The 24,717-nt window shown below is 41.4% G+C and overlaps 1 protein-coding gene across 10 annotated transcripts in view; it reads right to left on the bottom strand.

Moving 5' to 3' along the window:
- The window catches only part of ENOX1 (ecto-NOX disulfide-thiol exchanger 1), a 549,328-nt gene that overhangs the window by 341,227 nt on the left and 183,384 nt on the right, over positions 1-24,717 (bottom strand). For 4 of the 10 annotated variants that reach the window (XM_089775466.1, XM_075918970.2, XM_089775468.1 and 1 more), the window contains exon 3: positions 1,070-1,174. The exons of the other annotated variants lie outside the window; for them this stretch is intronic. The gene's annotated coding sequence lies outside the window, so the exon portion shown is untranslated. The remainder of the gene's footprint in view (positions 1-1,069; positions 1,175-24,717) is intronic. 10 annotated transcript variants of the gene reach the window in all.

Genomic DNA, 24,717 nt, shown 5'->3' on the forward strand with positions numbered 1-24,717 from the left:
AGATTTGCCAGGTCCAGGGGTTGGGGGGCAAAGCCCAGCAGTTCAAAGAAGCCTAGGGCTCATGGCAGCAATAGCAGCAGCCAAAGCCCTGAACCCTTTAAATCACTGCTGGAGACAAACCGTGCAGCTCCGAAGGCTGGCTGCCCCCGGCCCCACCCCTTCCGGGGGTGCAGAGCTGGGTCTTCCTCACTCCTTGCTCTAGGGCCCACGATGGCTGTCAGTCCAGCTGCTGGAGCCAAAGCCAGGCCAGAGGATTTCAGCCATTGGAAGCGGGGATCAGGTTACAGGCCCCCTGCCAAGCTGGGACTGAAGACCTTGGACTTCAGTCCCTCTCCATCTGGGGCAGTGGGGCTTGGGGTTTGGCTCTCTCCCCATCACCTACGGTGGTGTGGCTTGGGCAGCCTTAGACTCCCGCCTCCTGGGTTTGTAGAGTCATATTTGTTGTCAGAAAGCAGTCAAGGTGCAATGAAGTTTTAGAACTGTTCAATTCTTCTACTTATCACTCTGTTTTCCTAATGCACACACTGTTATGGGACGTGAGCACAGTTTGTTCTATAACAGGAAATCACAGTTTGAAAAGACATTACAGTTTGTTACTACAGAAATAACAGTGATGGCACATTCTGCAGTAATATGACCTCAAGTATGAAAAAAGTAGATAGGAAGAAGGTCTGCTGCAACTAAGTACCTTTAAGTTCAGCAGTTTGAAGACGAGTCCTCGCAGTATGCCAAACACTGAGAGGCACTCAAGGAATTGATAGAAAAATAAGACATGAAAGATAATATTTTAGAAGAGATTCTATTTTTCTTTGATCTGAATTAAGCCCAGATGATCATTTTAAATTAATATAGAAACAACATGGGAAAATTAATCATGTTTTAATTGCCATTATATTGTGCCATTTACTAAAGCTAGAAATGATTGGTAAATCAGGTTTGGGGTAGGTTCCGAACAAGCCAATTAGTACCCAGAGTAACTCCTGCAATCATTCTCTCCTAGACAATTGAAGCAGGTAACTAGTTTTGCTTAGGTAAATTTATTCTTTTAGCTAGAAAAGTTACAACTTACATTCATCCATTCTTTTCCTGATTTGTCCATTCCATGTTAGTTGACTCTCCACTTGCACGTAGCATGTACAGCTGCACAATGTAACCCAGGATGAAATGATGTGAGCTGAAATACGAAGGCCCAGCCCTGATTAATGTTGTTGAGCATATATTCACCAGTAGTCCCATTAACTTCAAAAGGACTGATCAAATATGTAAGTGCCCAAAAACATAAGCATGGCCCAGTCTCAAAAGACCCCTGAGCCAGGTAGTGGAGGGGAGAGGTGTCTCCATGCTCCTGGAAGGGGTGTAGCCAAAGGCACGAGGGACAGAGCCAGGGCAGTTGTCCCTCAGTGCTGCCTGTATCATGCTGCCCACACCCTCAGTGCTATCTGAAGTGTGCTGCCTGGACCTCTGCAGATCATTGCGTGGGGCTCTGGCCGCTGTTGCTGCTGCAGTAGCGGTAGTGGCAGCAGGAAGCTCTGGGCCCCTTTGAATCGCCAGGCCCTGGTGTTGTGTCCTCCCCCGCACGTTGGCAGGGTGTGAAAAATCCACACCCCCAGTGATACAGTTAAACCATCTTAACCCCTCATGTAGAAAGCGCTAGACTGATGGGAGAATCTAGCCTTTGTTTAGCAAGGTATTAATGCTAAATGAAGCTGGCAGAATCAGGCCTTTCCTAGGTATTTAATAGCCCTGCTAAGTTTCTGCATTGCTTTAGTAGGTTTCACATAAATTTAGTATTTAAGAAAACAGTTCCATTATTTGTGAGAAACCTGTGAGCGCTACAGAATTCTGTGCAATAATTCATATTCATTTAGGGTCCTTGTGGTACACTAAAAGGACTAAGCGCAACCCTTCGGAAGTATGCAGCTTTTGTGAAAGCTTTTTTTTTTGTCAGGTATCTTTGTTTTTCTTGGAAAAAAGAACCTGCATTAGTGACCTGCGGGCACCTTTATTCAAAAGGTTTGTTTAGTAGTATAGGGGGGTGCCTGTTTTAAATAGTTTAGAGCAGCGGTTCTCAAACTGTGGGTTGGGACCCCAAAGTGGGTCACAATTGTGATTTAAAGGAGTCACCAGCACTGGCTTAGACTTGCTGGGGTCCAGGACTGATGCCGAAACCAAAGTCCCGCCACTGAGACAGAAGCCAAAGTTTGAAGGCTTCAGAACTGGACGGAAGGCTCAGGTTACAGGCCTGCTACTTGGGGCTGCAACCACTGGGCTTTGGCTTTGCTGCACCGCCCCCCCCCCCCCGGTCTAGGGCAACAAGGTGGGGGGGGGGGCAGTTCTCAGGCTTCAGTCCCCCTGGGGTCTAATGTAATTTTTGTTGTCAGAAGTGGATCCCAATACAATGAAATTTAAGAAACCCTGGTTTAGAGAGTCAAGGTGCATGAGGTAGTAACTTTTATTGCACCAATACCTTCAAAAAATAATCCTGGGAGCTTAAATTCATAACTTGCTAGACACTAAAAATCATGGACTGAACAGTCACAATGGATTTGTCTTTTTACAACAATCTATAATCCCCTCCCTTTTCTTTCCCCTATTACTGGAAAGGTGTTAACGAGCCACTTCACCTTGAATAGTCCCTTGAAATATGTTAACTACTTATGCTATATAATCTGTGCTACATTGTATTTAGCTGTGACACTCTGGGTACATTTCCCAGATGGCAAGAACAGCTCTGAGTAAGTGTGAAGTTGGTCCCATAAAATAAAACTCTTACCAACCTTGTCTCTAATAGAGAGGTGGGGGAACCTTTTTGGGGTTAGGGCCTGCTGACTCACAGAAAAATCAGTTAGGAGCCACACAGAAGTGAAAAGCAAAAAACCCTCACTGACGTGGCCCCTGACTGAGAAGCAGAAAGACACTCCCTGCATTCCCCTCACACACCAGATCCAGGGTCAGAAGGGGTATTGGATTAGTACATTTTGTGGCCTCCTCTAGGCTCTGCGGTAGAGCCAAAAATGAGGGGCTCAGAGTGTGGGAGGGAGTTGCTGTGCTTGCCTGACTCTGGCCTGCGAGGCTCAGGGCTCCACAGGTGATGGCGCTCCAGGGCTGTGGGGAGAAGCTGTGATGGCAGGGTGTGTCTGTGCAGGGCTGGAGCACCAGCAGTGGCTCCCCGATGCTGGGAGGCAGGGGGCAAGCCCTGAGCCTCTGGGGGATTGGATCTAGAGAAAATGGGGTCCAGTTGCATCCCCGGGCCTTAGGTTTCCCACCCTGGCTCTAATATCCTAGGGCCAATGTGGCTACAACAACACTGAATGTAACAGTTTATCTTTTCTGAGTTCAAATTCCCTTCTTTGGGCTCAACCCTGAGTGGAGTTCAGTGAGAGCTGAGGGTGCTAAATAACTTGCATCCCATTATTTTTAAAGCATTCCTGACTCGGGGAAGCAACCTTGGACAAGAGTCTCACTCCAAATCGTGCCCCAGTGCAGTAGGTAGAGGGTCTGGAGCAGAGTGAAGAAGCTGGTGACATTGGATGCAGTCAGGGGAGATTTTCCCAGAGCAAGAAAAGAAACACAGATTGTCTCCTAGGATTCCAGAGCTTATTGGGGCAGACATATAGCATACCTACCTCCAAGCAGATTTGAACCTAGGACCACTAGAACTTAGGAAAGGAACTTCTACAGCTTGAGCTATCAAGCCAGCTGGCTCACAGCTTAGGCTGTAGAGTTCCCTTGTTCTTACTTCTCACTGTAAGTGGTCTAACCACCACTATATAGAACTGTGAACCACATCCATTAGGTGTGTGGGTTCCATACTTCCCCTTAGGCAAGGAAGCATGTCCTAGGGTTCAGAGAGCCAATTGAGATCCCAGACAATCCCCCACTTGTAACCACCACAAGGTGGATTTGAACATAGAACTGCTAGAAACTTAGTACAGAAACTGCTACAGCTTGAGCTATAAAGCCAGCTGGCTCTCAGCTTAGACTGTAGAGCTCCCTTGTTCTTATCTCTCACTGTAAGTGGTCTAAGTGTCACTATGCAGGACAGTGAACCACACCCACCAGGGCTATGTCTATGCTGCAGAGGTTTTGCGCAAGAATAGCCATTTTTGTGCAAAAACTCATGGAGTGTCCGTGCTACAAGCACATTTTTGCACAAGAAAAAGTACAGCAGATCGTCAGAAGACAGGGCTTTTTGCACAAGAGTTATGCCTCTTCTACAAGGAATAAGCCTTTTTGTGCAAGATGCTCTGATGGCCATTCTGTTAATAGCCATCAGAGCTTTCTTGCGCAAGAGCGTCCATAGCTGTGTGCATGCTCTCTTGTGCAAAAGCACATCTCTTAGGCAAAAGCACATTGAAGTGTGGACGTGCTCGTGCGCAAGAACTTTTTGCAGTGTAGACATGGCCTCAGTGCGTGGGTTACAATAGCACTTAGTATTGTAGAGTTTCTGGGTTGAAATTGCATTGCTTCCCAAATTAAATATCACCTGGGGACATGCTGCTTTCACTGATGTAGTCCCAAAGCAAGCCAGATTTGGGAGGAGGCAAATGTGACAAAGCCATATTAGGACACACTACCTTTCTGGACTGCACAGTCTCATGCCCCATATTTCCATGATAATTTATAGCCAATATGCCAACTGACAATTACTGCATGAGCCATGTTGAGTGATTATCTACTATTTACTTCCTTCACCTACATTCCGGGATTGTCACTTAGGCTATGTCTACACTGTGGAACAATTTCAGGATACTTCTAATACCCTGATATCCCAGCCCAGAGCCGAGATACCTCTGGTATCCTGAAATAGCTATTCTGTATCTTAAGAGCAAGCCCATTATAGCAAAATGTAGCGGGCTCGCTATTCCGACGTGTCTGTAAACCTCATTGCACAAGGATTATGGGACATTTCAGAATAGCGCCTTATTCTGAAATAACATAAAAAAAGATACACAATTTGCATAGCTCAAATTGCGTATCTGATTTCAAGCTACGGGTGAACTGTAGACACCCCCTTAGGGTTACCAAGGGTATGTCTACACTACCCCGCTAGTTCGAACTAGCGGGGTAATGTATGCATACCGCACTTGCTAATGAAGCCCGGGATTTGAATTTCCCGGGCTTCATTAGCATAAGCGGGGAGCCGCCATTTTTAAATCCCCGCTGCTTCGAACCCCGTGTAGCGCGGCTACACGGGGCTCGAACTAGGTAGTTCGGACTAGGGTCCTATTCCGAACTACCGGTACTCCTCGTGAAACGAGGTGTACCGGTAGTTCGGAATAGGCACCCTAGTCCGAACTACCTAGTTCGAGCCCCGTGTAGCCGCGCTACACGGGGTTCGAAGCAGCGGGGATTTAAAAATGGCGGCTCCCCGCTTATGCTAATGAAGCCCGGGAAATTCAAATCCCGGGCTTCATTAGCAAGTGCGGTATGCATACATTACCCTCCTAGTTCGAACTAGGAGGGTAGTGTAGACATACCCCCAGTGTCTAGTTTTTCACTAGCGGTACGTCTGGACTGCAAACTTTTTTCGAAAGAAGCTTTTTCGGAAGATATCTTCAAAAAAAAACTTCTTCCAAAAGACAGCGTCCACACTCATTGGATGCTCTCTCACATGTAAGCTGTGCATACTATGGACAGAGTGGCCATAAGCATCCTCCGGTGTGTAAATGTGTACCTGTTGTACTTTTCAGCAGGTACACGTTTACCAAAATAAACACATTTTAACATCTCTAACTGCTACCATTCTCCCTGGTTACAGGCCAGAGCCCAGATAGTTTGACCTGCCCTACTTGAAGGATGCAGCTCTTGAGAAACCACTAATCTTTTTCCTGCTGGGAGAAAAGGTATATACACATTTTTAGTATACCCAAGCTGCAAGGAGGCATGGCCTCTCTCAGACATGGATGTGGAAGGAGCAGCTCACAAGTAGCATGACAAAGACACAGCAACATCTAATGCATGATGTATCTGTACAGGCTGAATAGCTAAGTATATGTATGTGCTTTTACTAGTGTACTTGTACATAAAGCTAAGTGAAATAGCATAAGACAGCTCTGGCAGAATGAAATTTAATTTTTCTTTGACATAAAACCACCAGAGTTTTCAAGACAAATAATCCCAATTGGTGATGTTTGACCCCAATGTTTAGAATGATCCATTGCAAATAATTTATCAGATTGGATTCTGAATTCTATTTTGTTTTTGTATGACTTTTAGTAAAAATAAAGCTGCTGAGTTTTAGATTTAGAAAAATGAACATGTCCTTTTGAGGAGTGAAGTCTGAGACTGTTGCCAAAGCTATCATAACTGGAGAGGAGGAAGGAAATGTATGAAGTGTGCCTTGAAGAGAAAGCCCTGTAATACTTACACTGACAAGCTCTACCAGAAAAGGTTCAGTTTCTTTATTGGAAGGGGAAACGTCTACCATTAGATATACATGGCATATTTGTGATGTTTTTATTAAAAGGGATATAAGGAGGAACTGTCCCCTTTCTTAGGAATGGATGGCTCAGGAAGTAGTACCTGGTTAGACAACTTGTTGTCCTGAGAACAACCACATTCAAAAGGAGTAGTGAGCAGACGTTATTTGGTAACCTATATCCAGTTTCTACTTGGCAAATATCCTCATCACAAAGAAATACCATACCAAATACCATAACTGCAATTTACCCTTTAGCCCAAGGGTGGGGAACCTCAGGCCCAGGAGCCAGATGTGGCCCCCCAGCTTGCTTGGATCTGGCCCCAAAGGCTCAGACCTCCCCCTCCCCTGCACTGGGGAGCCTAGGCTGGCACTCTAGCCCCTCCTCCCTCTACTTCCACCCCCCCCCCCCCCACGGGGCTGGAGCACACAAGATATACTAGGCTGGGTCCCCCTAGGCTCCGTGTGTGAAGGGAATGTGAGGAGTATCGTTCTCCTTCTCAGTCAGGGGCCGCATCAGTGAGGGGTGTTTTTGTGCAGCCCACAACTGATTTTTCTGTGGCTCATTGGCCCCTGATCCAAAAAAGGTTCCCCACCTTAAAAGATAATGTCCCTAGGTCAGTGGTCACCAACCAGTAGATTGGGATCCACTGGTAGAGCTTCTGACAGGTGATCTTGACTTGTTTGGCCAGGAAGTTATCAGGTGCTGGCACTTCAATTGCCCCTCCACTCTCTGACCTGCTGCTCCTGACCTCTGCTTGGAGCTGCCCCCCAAGGAGCCTCCTGCTTGCTGTGCAGAGTGTGGGAGGGAGAAGAGGGGGATGCTGATGTCAGGGTGTCCCTCCATCCCCCACTTCTGTACCCTATCTCCACACACAGAAAAGGGGATGGAGGGAGCTTGGCAATGCAAATCTCTGTCACTCTCACACACTATGGCTACATCTACACAACTTCCCTCTTCTGCAAAAGCCTATGCAAATGAAGCACAGATTAGCATAGTGCTGCACTTCATTGGAATAATTAATTAGGAGCCGTTTTGCACAAAACCCCCCTCTTGCTCAAGAGCCATTCCTCCTCATTTTTTCAGGAAGAACGGCTCTTGCACAAGAGGGGTTTTTTGTGCAAAAAGGCACTGTGTAGATGGTGCCTTTTTGTGCAAAACAGGCTCCTAATTAATTATGCAAATGAAGTGTGGCAATATGCAAATCCACGCTTCATTTGCATAGGCTTTTGCAGAAGAGGGAAGCTGTGGAGACATAGCCCCTGTGTGTGTCTGTCATTCTCACAAATAAACACAGTCCTGCATTCTCATCTCCCACCCAAACATGTACATGGGGGGTTGTTGTTACTTCTTTTACTGCTTGCAAAGTATATTATGTTTGGTTTTTGACTGGTCTGTGCATTTCATAATTTTCATTTCTCTCTTAGGCTTAAATTCAATTCTTTGAGTAGTGAGTTCTCAAATGCCAAAATGTGGCTGGAGTAATTATCCCTGTGGTAATTACTGCTCCTGGAAGTGGCTGGCATGTCCCTGCAGCGCCTGAAAAAGGCAGAGCAGAGGGTCTCCACATCTATCTCTGTCTGCAGAAACCACTCCTGCAGCGTCCATTGATCAATAATGGGGAACTGTTGCCAATAGACGCGGTGGGCTCAGTGCCTGTGGATGAGGGGCAGCACATGGCGCCATGGAACTGCTTTCAGGAGTGATACAGGGGCAGAGCAGGAGTAAGCCTGCCTTAACCCCACTGCTCCATCACTCAGACGCCATCTCATTTAAACAACACCTGGTTCCTGAACCCCTGTCCTAGCCCTGAAGCTCCTCCTACACCAAACCTGCCCTAAATGGAAATCCCCCTGCTCCCAAACTCCTTCCCAGAGCATGCACCCTGAACCTCCTCCTGGACCCCAATCCCTCCACCTTGGCTAAGCCCAAGCCCTTCCCACACTCCAAACCCCTGCACCCCAACCCCCTACCTCAGTCCAGTGAAAGTGAGTGAGGATGGGGGAGAAAGGGGAATGGAGTGAGCAGGGTGAGTCCTCACAGAAGGGGAGGTACGAAGTGGGATAAGAGTATTTGGGTTTGAAGTGGATCTTACATTGCACTTAAATTGAAAATTGTGGTTGAAAAGGTTGGAGACCACTGCTCCAGGTAAAGTTTCAGTACATTGGTGAAGTAGGGTTGGGAAGCATGCACTTAGGGTGATCAGATAGTAAGTGTGAGGGGGCAGGATTGGTAATAGGACAAAGCCCCAAATATCAGGATTATCCCATAAAATTGGAGTATTGGGTCAATGTACAGGCACTGCCACTACCCATGATTATACCTGTTCTTTAAACAGTTAACCAGGACCACTACTTTTTTAGCCTATCCATGTGACTTTTATTACATAAAATTGCCTACAAGTGGCAGCATGCATGTGTTCAGTTGTTTGGGAAAAGCGGTACAAGGTGAGGTCTACATTGGCAATGTGAAGACAGTGAAATTTTCTTGTAGGAGGAACTGGTCCAAAATCAAATGACATTTATACTACTGCCCACCAGTACAACTACTCCCAAATGAGCAGCAAATGTTAATGGCATCAAAGCAAGATTAACTTATGTTTAAACACCAGAGGTGACGTTCTGCACATGGATTCTTTCCTCATTCCTGATAATTTTTCATCCGACCAGCTTTAAAGTTACAAGAACGGCCAGTGTGGGACAAGAAACTATATTTAAAGTAAGAAGGTAAATTCAAGGGCTTCAAAAATTAATCTATAGATATTTTAATGAAGAATTTGTAAATGAATGGGTGGATGATTTTCCCTATATTCCCTTTTTTCCTATTCCCGATTTTCTCTTTTTTTTCTTTCCCTTTTTTATCAAACATATTACCTTTTGATAAAATTGGTATGAAAAATAACCCAATACCCCACATTTATATTCTAGTAAAAGATTTACCCAGTGTGGCTCAGGTCCTTAACTCAATTACATTTTGGTTTTCTTCATTTAAATCATTGTTCTGGGATGGGGATGAGGCGTTCAGTGTGCAGGCTGCCCCTGGGAGAGAGGACAACACCACCCCTCTCTCACTGCAGCAGCTTGGGGCCAGGTGAGAAGTACCTGTCGATGGCCACTGCTGCTCCAGTGGGCACAGCTGAGAGAGGGGTGCATGTCCCCCGGCTGGGGCAGGTCCAGGGCCATCTGCCCCCTGCATTCCTTAGCCAGAGTGAGGATTGTAACAAACTGAACTTTCCCCTCATTCCCTGATGAAGGGGAACAGCCAGCAATGTACCCATATGAACATCGGGGGGAGGGTGGGAGACTTCAGCTCCTGCCGCCCTCATTAAAAGGGAGTGGGGGGCTCAGGGCTGGGGCAGTCCTGGATGGGACAGCGGGTGCCCTCAACCAGCCCCTTTCATATAACTGGTGATTCTCTCTCTTTTCTATATGGTTTTATAATAAGAAATCCCATTCTAGGCACATCCCATTCTCCTGGTACAACCAAACCCTCACCTTGCTTTAATTTATAGTAAGAGGAAGCTCTATACCAAATTTGGTGGTCCTAGATCTTACTGCTTAGGAGTTCTTGAACAGACAGACAGACCAATACATAGACATACTCTCTCAAATATGAAGCAAAAATACAGGACTATGTAGCACTTTAAAGACTAACAAGATGGTTTATTAGATGATGAGTCCACATATTCACTCTGTTGATACCATTATTGGACCTAACCAAGTGAGTTATAAGATCATGAACACATATTCCTGCGCATCCAGAAATATAATTTATGCTATCATGTGCCGATAGTGTCCGTCTGCTATGTACATTGGACAAACGTCTCAGACACTTCGCCAAAGGATCAATGCCCATAAAACAGATATTAGACAGGATCACAAAGAAAAAACAGTTTCTTGCCATTTCAACCAGAAAGGACATTGTCTCAACGACTTAATCACCTGCATCCTGCTTCAAAGACCTTTTAAATATGCACTTGAAAGGGAATCCTCTGAACTGTCATTCATGCTAAAATTCGACACTTTATGCCTCGGTCTCAACAAACACTCTAGTTATCTTACCCATTACAAAGATAGCTTCCCCAATTATCACCTCTAATATCATTAGCTCACAGACATTTATTTCCCCTCCCCCCGCATCCCTCTTTGGTTCTGAAATTTGATTTGTCCTTTTCATATGTGTTCATTTTTTTTAAATTGTATCCTTTGGTATATATGGTTGTGACTATTTTCTTCCACTATTTGATCTGAGGAAGTGGGTCTGGCCCACGAAAGCTCATCATCTAATAAACCATCTTGTTAGTCTTTAAAGTGCTACATAGTCCTGTATTTTGCTTCAGCTACACCAGACTAACACGGCTACAGTTCTATCACTCTCTCAAATATATAACAGATATGACCAAAGACCTCAAAAAAGTATATCAGGTGACCAGATTTAATTCCTGATCACATAGGTAGAAAAATACTTTCACCCATAGCCTTATTTTTAATATGAAAAGCCTTATCCCTAAATAGAAATGGGAGAAAACTACTAAGAATATATCTTTCCAGTCAAAGAAGAGGACAGTAAATGCTTTGACCTGGAGTAGTGTGACCTTGAAACCAAATTTTCCCAATTAGCAAGGTCATAAGGGTTCCAGGAATCTCCTGAGTCTGGTATGTTCAATCTAGTTCATCAGAATATGTCATGTGAGGTCTTAGATCAAAACCGGTACCTCACTAGTCATCAATTTCATCACAAAACTCATGCACGGATGTCATGTAAAGAGTTTACACACACACACACACACACACACACACACACACACACTGAAAATTATGTTCTGCACTTACGGACTGTTTACTAGCAAAGATGAAAAACAGATGTGCTATCAGACAAGTAAATAGTATTTGTCTGTTTACATAAAAATTAAGAACTATATCATTCACAATGCGTCACCATTCACTAATCTGAAGCAAGTACAAATGAAGGATTGTGAAAACTTGAAAGAGAGAAAAGTACCAGAATGAAGAAGACCACAGAAGCATTGGGAGCAGAAAGAACCCATCATGAAGTGCACATGAGATGTTTGCTCTAGTATAGATTTGGGACAAAGATGACACGCTGGCAAGTTTTACCTACCAAGTAAATTACTATTTACTGGGCCATCGATCCATCCGTTAACTTACACAATTAACTCAAAAAAATCATGATTAATCACCTTTTTAATCACACGGTTAAACAATACAATACCAATTGAAACTTATTATATATTATGGATTTTTTTCTACATTTGGATTTTTTTTCTACAATATGTTTAGTTCAACTACAACACAGCATATAAGTGTACAGTGCTCTCTTTACATTATTTGTATTACAAATATTTGCACTGTAAAAATAATTAACAAAAGAAATAATATTTTTCAGTTCACCTCATACAAGTGCTACAGAATAATTTCTTAATAGTGAAAGTGCAATTTACAAATATAGATTTTTGTTACATAATTGTGCTCATGAACAAAACTATGTAAAATTTTAGAGCTTGTAAGTCCTCTCGGTCTTACTTCTTGTTCAGCCATCTGCTCAGCTGAACAAATCTGTTTACATTTATGGGAGATAATGTTGCCCACTTTTTACTTAGAATGTCACCAGAAAATAAGAACAGGTTGTTTACATGGAACTTTTATAGTCAGCATTGGAAGGTATTTACAAACCAGATAGTCTAAACATTTGTCTCCCTTCATGATTTGGCCACTATTCCAGAGGATATACTTCCATGCTAATGATGTTCATTAAAATATCTATTAATTAAATTTGTGTCTGAACTCCTTGGGGAAGAACCGTATGTCTCCTGCTTTATATTACCTGCATTCTGCCATATAGTTCATGTTATGGCAGTGTTGGATGATGACCCAGAACATGTTTATTTTAGGAGCACTTTCACTGCAGATCTGACAAATCGCTAAAAAGGTACCAATGCGATTTCTAAAGATTGCTGCAACACTCCATCCAAGGTTTAAGAAGTGGAAATGCCTCCCAAAATCTGAGAGGGGTGAGATGTGGAACATGCTTTCAGAAGTCTTAAAAGAGCTACACTCCAGTAAGAAACTATAGAACTCAAGTGAGCAAAAACAAAAATCATCTTTCTGCTGGTGGCATCAGACTCAGATGATGAAAATGAACATATGTTGGTCTGCACTGCTTTGGCTCATTATTGAGCAGAACCTGTCATCAACATGGACACATGTCCTCTGGAATGGAGATTGAAACATAAGGGACATATGAATATCTAGTGTTGGCAGTTGCTAGGGAGAGTCTTACACTGGTCCTGCTCTTTTCTGGTAATAAAGATGAAGTATCCTTGGAAAATGAGGTGACAGAAGAGGAAAAGCTGAAGAAAACTGACTAGTCATCAGGTCCAGATGGTACATCCAGGAGTTCTGAGGGAACTCAAATGTGAAGTGGCTGAGCTGCTAACAAAACTATGCAACCACTTTTCAAGGGTACTGGACAGTAGCAAACACTGTAGCTATAACTGAAAAAGGGTGATCGGGGAAACCACAGGCCAGTAAACTTACAACATGCAAGCTAATTTAAACAATAATTAAAAAAAGAACAACAAGCACTTGGAAGATAGTGACATAGTGGAAACTAACCAGCACAGTTTAGGAAAACTGCGTCTCATAAATGCCTTAAAATTCTTTGGCTGTGTCAACGCATAAAAGAAAACCAGCTGACATAAAAATGCTAAGCTTCCAAAGGGCCTTTCACGGGGTTCTGCAGAAAATGCCAAAAAGAAGCTAAATAGTCACAGGGTGAAAGACAGTCAAAGTATCATCATGGAGCAAATATGGGCTGGGAGACAGAAAACAAAAAGCAGAATTAAATGGTCAATTTTCCTCACAGCAGAAGATTAACTGCAGTGTAACAACTTCGAAATTCTATATTAGGTCTTATGTTTAATTAATCCATTATGGCCTGGAAGGAGGTGGAGAGGGAGCAATGAAATAACAAAATTTGTCAATGTCACAAAGATATTTAGAACCAGAGAGAGGACTTTGAGAAACTTTAGATTTCTCTAAACAAGAGGATGAATGGGCAATACAACAGCACATGAAATTCAGTATTGGTACATATAATGCACATTACAAGGAATGGACACATTCTACAGTTCAAAATTAGCTGTATCAACTGAGGAAAAGAACTGGGGTGTCACTGTTGACAGCTCAATGAAAACCCCTACTCAATGTACTGTATACCTGTAATCAAAAAAAGCAACAAGATGTCAGGATACATACGAAATGGAATAGCGAATGATATATAACATTATCATGATTTCATGTAAATAAGTCATTCAGAATCATCTGAAATAGTGTGTGCAGTATTGGTCAACTCTTCAAATGCATATTGCTGAATTTGAGGGGATTCAGAGAAGCATGACAAAAATGATCAAGTGCCTGGAAAAATACAGATAAAGAGAGATGTAAAACACTGACTTTTTTTTTACCCTGGGAAGGAGAAGAATGACAGAGATCATAAAAATATACAGAAGGATGAATGGCTTAGCAAAGGAAGATTGTGAGCTTTTGTTCTCCCTACCTCATAGTGAAAAAACAAGATGTTAAATGCAATTTTAAAAGTGGAAAAATCAAAATTCATAGAAGAAAATCCTTTTTCAGACAACACGTGATTAAACTGTGGAACTTACTGCCATTGGAAGTCATTGAGGCCAAAAACTTCGCTAGATTCAGAAAAGGGATTGGATATGTACATGGATATTAACAGAGTCCTGCAAATCTGCAGATATCTTATATCCACGGGTTTCCTCATCCATGAATATGGATGAGGTTATCCGTAGTTCATTTTTGCAGATTTGGATATAGATGCAGCTGTGAATAAAAAGTGTGTAGCTAGAACTCTGTAAATTTGTGGATATTCTCTTTATATCCGTGGATATTTGCATTCACAGATTTGGATGCATATATCCGTAGCTCATTTTTGCAGATATGGATGTGGATACAAATGTTGCATCTCTGCAGGGCTCTAGATAATTATAATAGTATATTCTTGATAATGATAAAGTTAGCAGATGAGATATTACCAGAGGAGTAGCCGTGTTAGTCTGAATCTGCAAGAACGAGAAGTCTTGTGGCATCTTATAGACTAACAGATTTATTGGAGCATAAGATTTCGTGGGCAAAGACCCACTTCGTCATCTGCCCACGAAAGCTTATGCTCCAATAAATCTGTTAATCTATAAGGTGCCACAGGACTTCTTGTTGTTCTTGCAGAAGTGATGTTAAGCATAATGCTTTGGGGCTTAGGCCAATCTCTAGGGCTACGTCTGGACTACATGGTCATGTAAAATAGTTTATTCGGCATAGTCAAAGAAGCGGGGATTTAAATAATTCCCACTTCATTAAAATAAAAATGGCCACCGTGCTGTGCCAACGATCAGCTGTTCCGGCACAGCGCGGCAGTTTAGACGCGACACGGTCAACAAGGGAAGCCTTTGTCGACGACTCCAGTATGCCTCGTGAAATGAGGTTTACCAGAGTTGTCAACAAAAGCTTCCCTTGTCGACCGCACTGCCTCTAGACTGCCACGCTGTGCCGGATCAGCTGATTGTCTGCACAGCGCGGTGACCATTTTTATTTTAATGAAGCGGGAATTATTTAAATCCCCGCTTCTTTGACTATGCCGAATAAACTATTTTACATGGCTCCATCAACAGAGCCGTTTAGTCTAGACATAGCCTAGCTGTTAGAGACCAAGTAAGACCAAATGTTACAAAGTAATCTGCTCCACTTCTGACCTCCCATCTCCTTATTACACACTGCTTATATGTTCCTTTAAGCATCTGTTAGAAACCACTGTCAATGACAGGATATGGACCTAGATGGACTGCCTAGTGATCCAATATGGCAACTTCTGTGTTCCTATACAAATAGCTCGCTTTTCCAAATTGCACTGCAAACTCCATGGACTGGCACATAGGATGGTGAAGGAGCCAGTAAGATTATATTCCAGCACAGGTTTTCTCAAAGATATGGACCACATTTTCACAGAGATTGTTTCATGGTTCACTTCCCCTCCCATTCACAACCCCATAGCATTCTTGTGCCCAGTCAGAAATTGCTTTCACACAGAAAAATGTTAGGAAAGTAATGTATTGCTAGCTGTCCTTTAATGCAATTTAGCAGCTGCAAAGAAAGGGACAGATATGTTTGCTTTGCCAGCTCTCCATGCATTGCCAGGAAGTGTTCCATGCCCCAATAAAAAACATATCATGATTGCACATGCAATAGTTAGTGGCTTATATAGGGCAACATTGCTGAATATTTCTATTTTACAGCAGCATCATGTTTTAATGACTATCTAGCTACTATCTGCTTAAACCACTATCTCTGCAGGCAACTATTCACTGCTATTTTTGCAACACAGCAGGTCACCAAAGCAGTACTCTGATGTTCCATATAGAACCTCCAGGCTGGAAAATGAGTTGCTCTCATGTGCAAATTGAAAAAGGACTTTTTAGAGGGGCATGGGATGGGTGACTCAGCTATGCTCAAACTGGTGCTTGCTGTTACAGATCTGATCCATGTTTGCAATGGCTAAATCTTCTGGCTTACTCAGCATAGGTAACCTTACCTTTATTTTTCCTTTGCTGATCAGTATGTTTCCCTAGCATGCTGACATGGCAACCAGCTCTAGGTCTCCAAAGTCTCTGGGAGACAGAGCACAAGATAAGGAACACAGAGGATGGTGGGTGTGGCCTCCTACACCACACTTTGTTTTCCACTACTCCTGATTTGTAAGAGCGCTGGAGAATCAGAGAGAAGCATCTGATTCATTTGACCCTTCAAAGCTACTGATACAACCAGACCAACTAATTACCCTCAACCAAGAATCAGGGTCAGTCTTTGTACTATTCTGCTGTAACAGTAAATATATTAATGCCAACATACTTATGGATATAATATGGTTAAAATGGCTTGGGAAAGTGAGCCTTACAGCATGCCAATGGCTTTCTGGTCCCACTTCCATGTCACATAAGAACAGCCATACTGGGTCAGACCAATTGTCCATCCAACCCAGTATCCTGTCTGCTGACAGTGGCCAATACCAGAGAGTGGACACAACAGGTACCCTCATGTGATCCCTCTCCTGTCACCCACCTCTAGAGAAACAGAGGCTAGGTATAACATTCCTACCCATCCTGGCTAATAGCCGTTCATGGACCTAACCTACATGAATCAATCTAGCTCTTTTTTGAACCCTGTTAAAGTCCTAGCCTTCACAACATCCTCTGGCAAGGAGTTCCACAGATTGACTGTGTGCTGACTGAAAATATTCATTGATAATATTGATGTTAATGGGTAACCAGTGAGGGCTGGAGTAGCCCCCAGCCCGCCGCAGGCAGGGGGAGCCTCCAGTCCTGCGGGGCCCAGTGGGGACAAGGGCGCTCCAGTCTGGCCAGAACAGTCCCTCACCGTGCAGGGCGGGGGGGCACTACGACCAAGTTGGGCTCGAGCAGACCCCCCCCACCCATGCAGTTTAATTGGTTAACCAGTTAAAGTTAACATTTAACCAGTTAAATAATTAAATAGGATTTTCCATCCCTAGTCGATAAGGAAACTGGCATTAGTCAACCATCTTATGAGTTTAATTACCAGTTACAGCTTCGTCCTTCTGAAATTCTTTTGCATTACAGGGTTTTTTTTTTTTCTGTACCAGGAAAATGGGTTTTGTTGTCTGGCTCCTGCTAATTTTCTGTGCCTTACTGCAACCTTCAAAATTGAGTATAGAACAATTTAAAAAATAATAAAAATCAAGAGTTAGAAAAATATCTTTTACACCAGGAAAAAAAAATCTTCCAAAATTATTTCTCTGTACCTTTTAAAAAAGCACTAGAGATCTTCCTCTTATCCTAAATGACTATCCTGTGCTGCTCACCCTTAGATAACATTTTCTGTCATTTCTATCCATGAAACTAACCCTCAGAAATATTCTTTTTGTCAATTTTCCCCTCACTTTTCCATTCTCACTAACTTTTTGTGAGACCAGGAGAGGGGAGAAAAGACAGTTATTGCAATAATAGAGTGACTGCATCTCTGCTCAAATTGGAGAAATCTGAAGCCCCGTTTCTGCAGGCAATAAAGCCCTAAAATGAGATGCAATCTGGGAAAATTAAACATTGCCATTCTGATTTGCTGTACTTCCTTTTCTGATAGATGGACTCAACGTGTTCACTACAGACAGTGATTCTTGGCAGTTGAAAGGATTAACATTGACAAGAAACTATAGTATTTCAGAATTAATGTCCATGCTCTACAAGGGCTTGAAGAGATACTAGCAATGAGAAAAGAGAAATTCACTTTTTTATACCCAAAATACTTTCAAGAAAGAATTCTTCCTTCAACAGAACTACATATTTCTTAACTGTTGACATCCATTGACCTCCCCTCCTGTAGCCAATAAAGTCTGCCAGCTAATCTGACCCTCAGAGATCTTTAATGAAAATACAGTAATTTCAATCAGCTGTATTCCATTCTTTAATGATTGAGCACGCAGGCAAAGCTTATTTGGGTTTGGCTGTACATGTAATTAGTAGATCAGGACCAAAAAAATTTTTCTTTTTGATCTTTGACCAATTCAGGGAAACGAATACTTGTTTAATCTAAATTAAAATGTTCCTTTCCCTAAGTGATGTTATTCTGTTCGCTCTTCCTGCCCAAACATTGACAATGACGTGACCTGTAAGTGTCAAAGATGAAGTAATTACTTTGTGAGTTATATCCTCTTCTCCTTGTATTAAGCTCAATTTCATTTTATTTGAAACAAGGGAAGGAATTTCCACATCAGTAATTAACAAACTTTGTCATGTCAAGAACCGACACCACACATCTGCAAGGGTTTTCTTAACTCACGTGAATGAGAGAGGAGAATTGCTTGGGCAGAGATGAATTGGAGGATGAGATCCCTTTTGAGAAAACAACATTAGCTCAAAGCATAGAATTCAGTGAATGCAAAGCGATTTTAAGGGGTAGCTGAACCTTGAAATTTCCATCACTCTGACTCCTGGGAATGAAATGAAAAGCAGCATCTTCACGGCATTTGGGGGCAGCAGTTGACAGGTAAGCCTTCTTGTAAAAAGAATTGACAACATTGACCTTTAGAAAATTATCACCAGATAGCAGAAATGAGCTTTTTCTCTGTTTATCCTTGTGGGACTAAAGGAACTGCTCACATACTGCATGCCAAAAACCCCAAGAAATCCTCATATATTTTTTGTGTCTTAGGCACGCTACAAAATAAGGATTTTTAGAGATTCACATACAATCATATCTCACAACATTTACATGTTAAACAAGTACCAGACCTTCAAGAAGTACCTTGCCTGCAAAATATAACAGATCTCCATTATTCCCTGTTAACAGGATCCATGCCCCTGCTTACATGGGATTGACACTCAGAAGGGATAAGTACCTGTTACAAAAAAGACGTCCCTGTCGCTAGTGCACACAGGGACCATGCAAGAGACAGTCCCAGAATAAACACACTAACAGAACCCATTATTATCATTCAGCTACATGTTATAACAGTAAACAGTCAGGTATATGAATTACTGGAGAGGTTAACATCTTTACTCTCACAGAAACCTGTATACCAGATAGGTTAACAATTCCTGTTTATGCTATAATCCTGGAAACTGGCTGAAAAGTGCATCAGCCGAAGCTTTAATGTTATAGAAGGATAAAGTCTAACCTCGAGAATTTTAGGCATGCACGACCTTCGTTATCTGGGTAGCTGGCCATTGCAGACAGAGAAGTTCATAAAAGCCCTCTTATTTCTCTGTTTCATTGTCTTCTTAGGTATCTTATGAAGAATAAAAGCTCTTCTGAGGCGAGTTACATGTTAACCTCTGCTCTTTAATGAAGCAGGGCAGAAATGAGTTCCTATGTGCATTAGCAGCAGTAATCCCGTGTGGCAGATTTTTTTCCCCTCTCATTCGTAAGTCTACCTGTCAGCCATAGGTGGATAGGGGACAACTCATCAGTATGGATTACTGAAGCTACTTGCTGCATCAACCTACAGCAAGACAGATTATATAATAAAACAGATTCCCCTTGGAATGTGACAATTCCTTAACCCCAATGCTGGAACAAAGCATAACCTTGAAATGGAGAAGAGTGAAGTATAGAACCAGATGCTAAGAGGAAGAACATGGGGGAAAAGCAAATGAGTCTAAGCAATAATGCTTCATCCAACCTGGGCTAGAGGAGAGGTTTACTTTATGGCCCATATTTATGATAACAACAATGCTGAAACTGTAAATTTCAAGGCTGCAGGTTCATTTTAATTTACAAATCCCTAGATCCAAGAGCTTTCTACTACCATCATAAAATCATGGTCATTCTGACCATAGGCCAAGGGCAGTTTTCTCCTTCACTATAATAATGAAAAAATGTGAGCATGGCATTGGTAAAATACACAACTCTCAAACCACAAAAACAAAAGTTTGTAGCCTCTAATATCTTTTTTAACACTTACAAAATTGGGAACCAGTAGATCAGATGTTTGTTTTTAAGCAACCTTTGGTCCCTAAAGTAGAATGGTGCCTGACATTGCCTGGCAAGTGGCGACTGATACATATAAATATATAGTGTGTTATTCAATTGGCATTTCATATATGTATATAAAATGTCAAGTTGGAAACAATATTTTGTGTCTGAACACTGATGTTTTCCAAAACACATTTTGCAGCATACTGGTGTAGCACTCCAAAGGAACAGTCCATACAAACCTATTCAACTCAAAGGATTGTAATTGGCAGGAGGGGCAATGAAGGTGACAGGAGTAAGCAGAGAGAGGGATCCCCAAGGAAAAACAAGTTGCTTGATGATTATGAATAATAGACCAGGCCCAAGTAAAAGCGAACCACCTTTGGGTAGGCCCTCTCTGTCAAGCTTAAGGCACACAAGTGAGGCAGTGGAGGGAAGGTCACAATATTTTGGCCCATACTTTGCTAGAGTGGTTGGTTTAAAAAGCAGTCCTGTTTCCTTGGCAGTGCAGGTAGCAATTTTTAAAAGCACTAAATACACAAAAGGATACTCTAATAAATTAATTGACCAAGTTTAGTTTCAATTTAAATCTGGCCTTAATTTATTCACTTGGTTTTCAATTTAATAAAAAAGGCCAGTTCATCCTTTAACCCTTTCTGTGGTGACTTTTTCTTACATGAAGCATGTCAGTTAATATGGAGCAATGGAGCACAGCTAATTTAAGTCAGCATGGCTCCTTTGTCTTCCATTACTTTCATCAGCAGAAGATCTGGCCAATAACGTGAGACAGAATTTTAAATCATCCTCTGTTTTTGTGGTATGTAAACATAAATGTATAGGTATTCTTATTTCTTTTTATTCTTTTCAGCCATTTTCTCTCTGAACCACAGCACCTTGAATCATGCAAACCACTGGCGAGTTCTTAATTACCCACAAGAAAGGATTCATAGGGACAACAGAGGTATCCAGGGTACCCTAGAGAAGCATTTGGCTTATAGCATTTGTTAAGGACAATTTAAACTAGTAATCCTAAAAGCTATGAAATAATGATTTCACTTCTGCTCTTCTCAGTAAACTTAAACATTCATTTACTTTGCAAATCAAAGGTTTTGAAAGTATTTCATCTTTCAATAAATAAATAACCATAAGTTATATGTCTGTAGTGCCTTCCATCCAAGGTTCTCAATGTGTTTTATAACAATAATGAATTAGTACTCATAGCAGCCCTGTAAGATAGGCAGATATTATTTATCCTCATTTTACCTTTTACAGAGGTAAAAGGAGATTCATTATTTCTTTTAAATGTAGACCTAGTGAAACAATTCAGTTGGTGTTATTTCACCATCTTTCTTTAAACTTATTTTTAACTCGTAAGTTTAAATCCAGGTCAAACTCAGGACGACAATGCAATACAAGGAAATGTTTGTTGTTACTTATTGATCAAGAACACTTCTCATGAAGAAGTGAAGATTTCAGGCTGTGAAGTCAGAGCAGAATTCAATACATGTCCCTATTTGGAAAACTGCATCCAGAATGCACCATTATGCTCTTTTATCTGTAGCCATCCTTTCTAAAGGATGCAAGCTGGTAAAGCTTTCTCATGCAAGCCAGCCAATAAAATCATTGGAAAAAATTGTTAGTTTAAGACTTACTCATAAGCAGAAAATAGAAGACAGTGCAGTGAATACAGCCTACATTCACAGCGCTCTCTAGCCCCTATCTGATTTATGAGCACTCTTAACTTAGTTCTTGCCAAACACAGCTACATAACCAAGAGGAACAAGTCCTGGATTGGCACATCTCATAACCACAGTTCCCTGTAAGCTGAGTGCTTGAGTCGCCACTTGGGTGAGATTCAGGCACCGCCCCGCTGACTGGCAGAGTCCCATAGCCAGCAGCATGTGTTTCTCTTGGTGATGCACATATGCATATGCCTGAGTGCGCATGACAAAATTTATTCCACACGTGGATGTAAAAAAAGAGAGAGAGAACATTACTTGTAACCAGAAATGCTCATGTAAGGGTCAGATTCCAAAAGCTTTATTCACTCTGAATAGTACTTTGTTCCAAGAATAGTCCCTTTGAAACACATGGTGCTACCCAACATGAGTAAGAATCTGGCTCCAAGTTAGAATGTTTAACACATTAAATGAAAATCACAATATCAGAGTGAATAATGCATTTGAAGCCAGTGCTGATGGCCCTTATGGCCCAAAGGCCAAAAAGCATTAGTTCCTGCCTAAAAGCTTTCATGGCTGTCTGTGGCCATTTAGAGGATGCCAGAGACAAACAAGCCTAGCAACTACTTTCTGATTTATAAGAAAAACTATATGATTTCCCTAGATTGAATGTGAATGACAAAGAACAATCTAATTTTAATTAAGTACAAATAGGAGCTCTAGACTTTGCCAAGGTTTTCTCCTCATTAGTAACACCACTATAAAATAGCGTCATTTAATAAACTGAAGAGTTAAAATTTGGGACAACTTTCTGCATTTTTTTGAGCTACTAGCAGATATTAGTTAATGGTCTTCAGACATTAGATCATAAACTATACTCACTTCAGACAGGAAAACCTCAGTTTATCTGTGCATTATTTAAGCAACACACTTATAACAGCCTTAAGATATGTCTCAATGTTCTGTTGTAAAAGAGAATCTAAGATAATGTTTTAATGTTTAAAAAATTAAAAACATATGCTTATACATTTCATTCATTTCTTTTCCCTCTTTTCAATAAAGTTACATATGAATACAGTATCTTCCCAAGGAGTAATATTTCTTAAATCCTCTTCCAGACACAACATTCACACAGAAAGCAGCTGACATTTGTCCATATTAAGACTTTATGATGGAGCAATAAAATTGAATCATATGGGTTTGCTTATCTTCACAGGATTACATGGCATATTTATCCCCCAGGAAGTGACTGACCTTCTTAAAAAACAAAAGCCAATGCATACAATTAAAGCTTTATATTTTAAAAGTAAATTGCAATTTAATCAAATTGAGCTTATATATATTTAATAAGGCATGATGATTGCATTTTGTGTATACAAACTAAGATTGCATCTGGTATCATAAGCACTGTTACTGTTTTACCTTAATATCCTGATGGAACAATTGCCCATAAAACTCTGCACTGCTAAGTTCTCTGATTCAATAGCAGTTTTCTCTTTTTGAAAGTTACATGATATTTTTAATAAGCATCCAGATAGGCATCAGCTATATTCGTTTCATTTGAACATGTAGTGAATGTAATATAATTTGATTTAAACATAAAATACATGCTGTTGCCTCCATCCTGAAAATGCACATGAGCAACTTTACACAAGCACTTAGTCCCAATGAGGTTAAAGGGAACAACTCACACATCAAGATACTCATGGGCATCAGTGTTTGCAGGGTCAAGCCCCGCCGATGTGATTTTGTTGTTGTTCTCAGTTATATGAATTTTGGATCTGCTGCTTAATCTTAAAATCTGACAAAGCAGAATCATTTATGAAGCACTGATATAAATGGTAAGAATTTAATTACTGAGTAAACTAAAAGTACACAGATTATGAATTAGCAGTATAATAAATAAAAACATAACTTAAATCACTTAAATAAAACATCATAACTTAAATAAAATGCAGAAGCATCTACTGACAACCTGGAATATGAGATGATCCAAAACCCACTGAAATCAATGAGAGTCTATCAATTGACCTCACCAGGGTTTGTATTAGGTGCCATGAGAGATATACAGTATGATAGGTATAGCCAGGTTGTTTATAATGTTAATCAGGCTGCCTAGCAAATTCTAGATACTAAAAGGATATGAAGAAACCACTCAGTTCTAGTCCAGCTTCCTTAGTACAAAATCATCTATAGAGCCTCTTCCAAAGTCACATCAATATTTCTCTCCTTCCTTTCCATGTTATGTCCATGATCATCTTTCCTTATACATCTACTTGCTCCCTCTATGCTGCCAAGTTTGCCCTCCTCTCAAGCTACATCTACTAAAAACCTGGTTCCCAGGGTGCAGGCTAAGGGGTTGTTAACTGCATGTCGAAATTCAGGCTGAGGGACCCTCACACCTCACAGGCTAACCACTGGGACTCCAGGCCAAACCCCGACATCTACACCACAGTTAAACAGCCCCGTAGTCCAACATGCCCAACTCAGCTGGTATGGACCAACTGCACCCTGTGGGTATCTAACTTCAAGGCAAACATACCCTTTTGAGTTTCCTACCCCTTCCTTCCTCCTGATAGATACTGAGACTTTGTTTCATCTGGAAACGATAGAACACATCCAAACAGAAGAGTTTACAACAAAATATTTTTCTCATTTCCACTGATTAAAATTCATTTCTGATGCATGACTAGTAACATAACTCAGGGATATCATGAATCATAACCAGCTCATAGTCCAGAGACTCAGCAAATGCAGGTTAGAACAGCACTACTGACATCAGTGGTTAGCTAAGCAGCTTTAGACAAGATTAAGATTTGGTGTCACTAATTCAAATCAGGTTTGGGCCAATGGGTACCAAAAGTATTATTACCTGTGAGATATTTTTGATGTCATTTTGTCAGATGAGTTGGTGGTCTCTAATTCAACTCCTAACATATAATTAAGCAAATTACACCATCACAACTGACACTAGATGGCACCTTTGCTGGCAACGAATGTCTCTGGCAGAATAGCAGAAACAATTCAATTTGAAAATTAAAAAATATTCACTGAAAGCAAATTTTGAACCAC

This window comes from Pelodiscus sinensis, chromosome 1 (genome assembly GCF_052426305.1).
Source record: "Pelodiscus sinensis isolate ZL-2025 chromosome 1, ASM5242630v1, whole genome shotgun sequence".
In the NCBI taxonomy this organism is placed as follows: Eukaryota; Metazoa; Chordata; order Testudines; family Trionychidae; genus Pelodiscus; species Pelodiscus sinensis.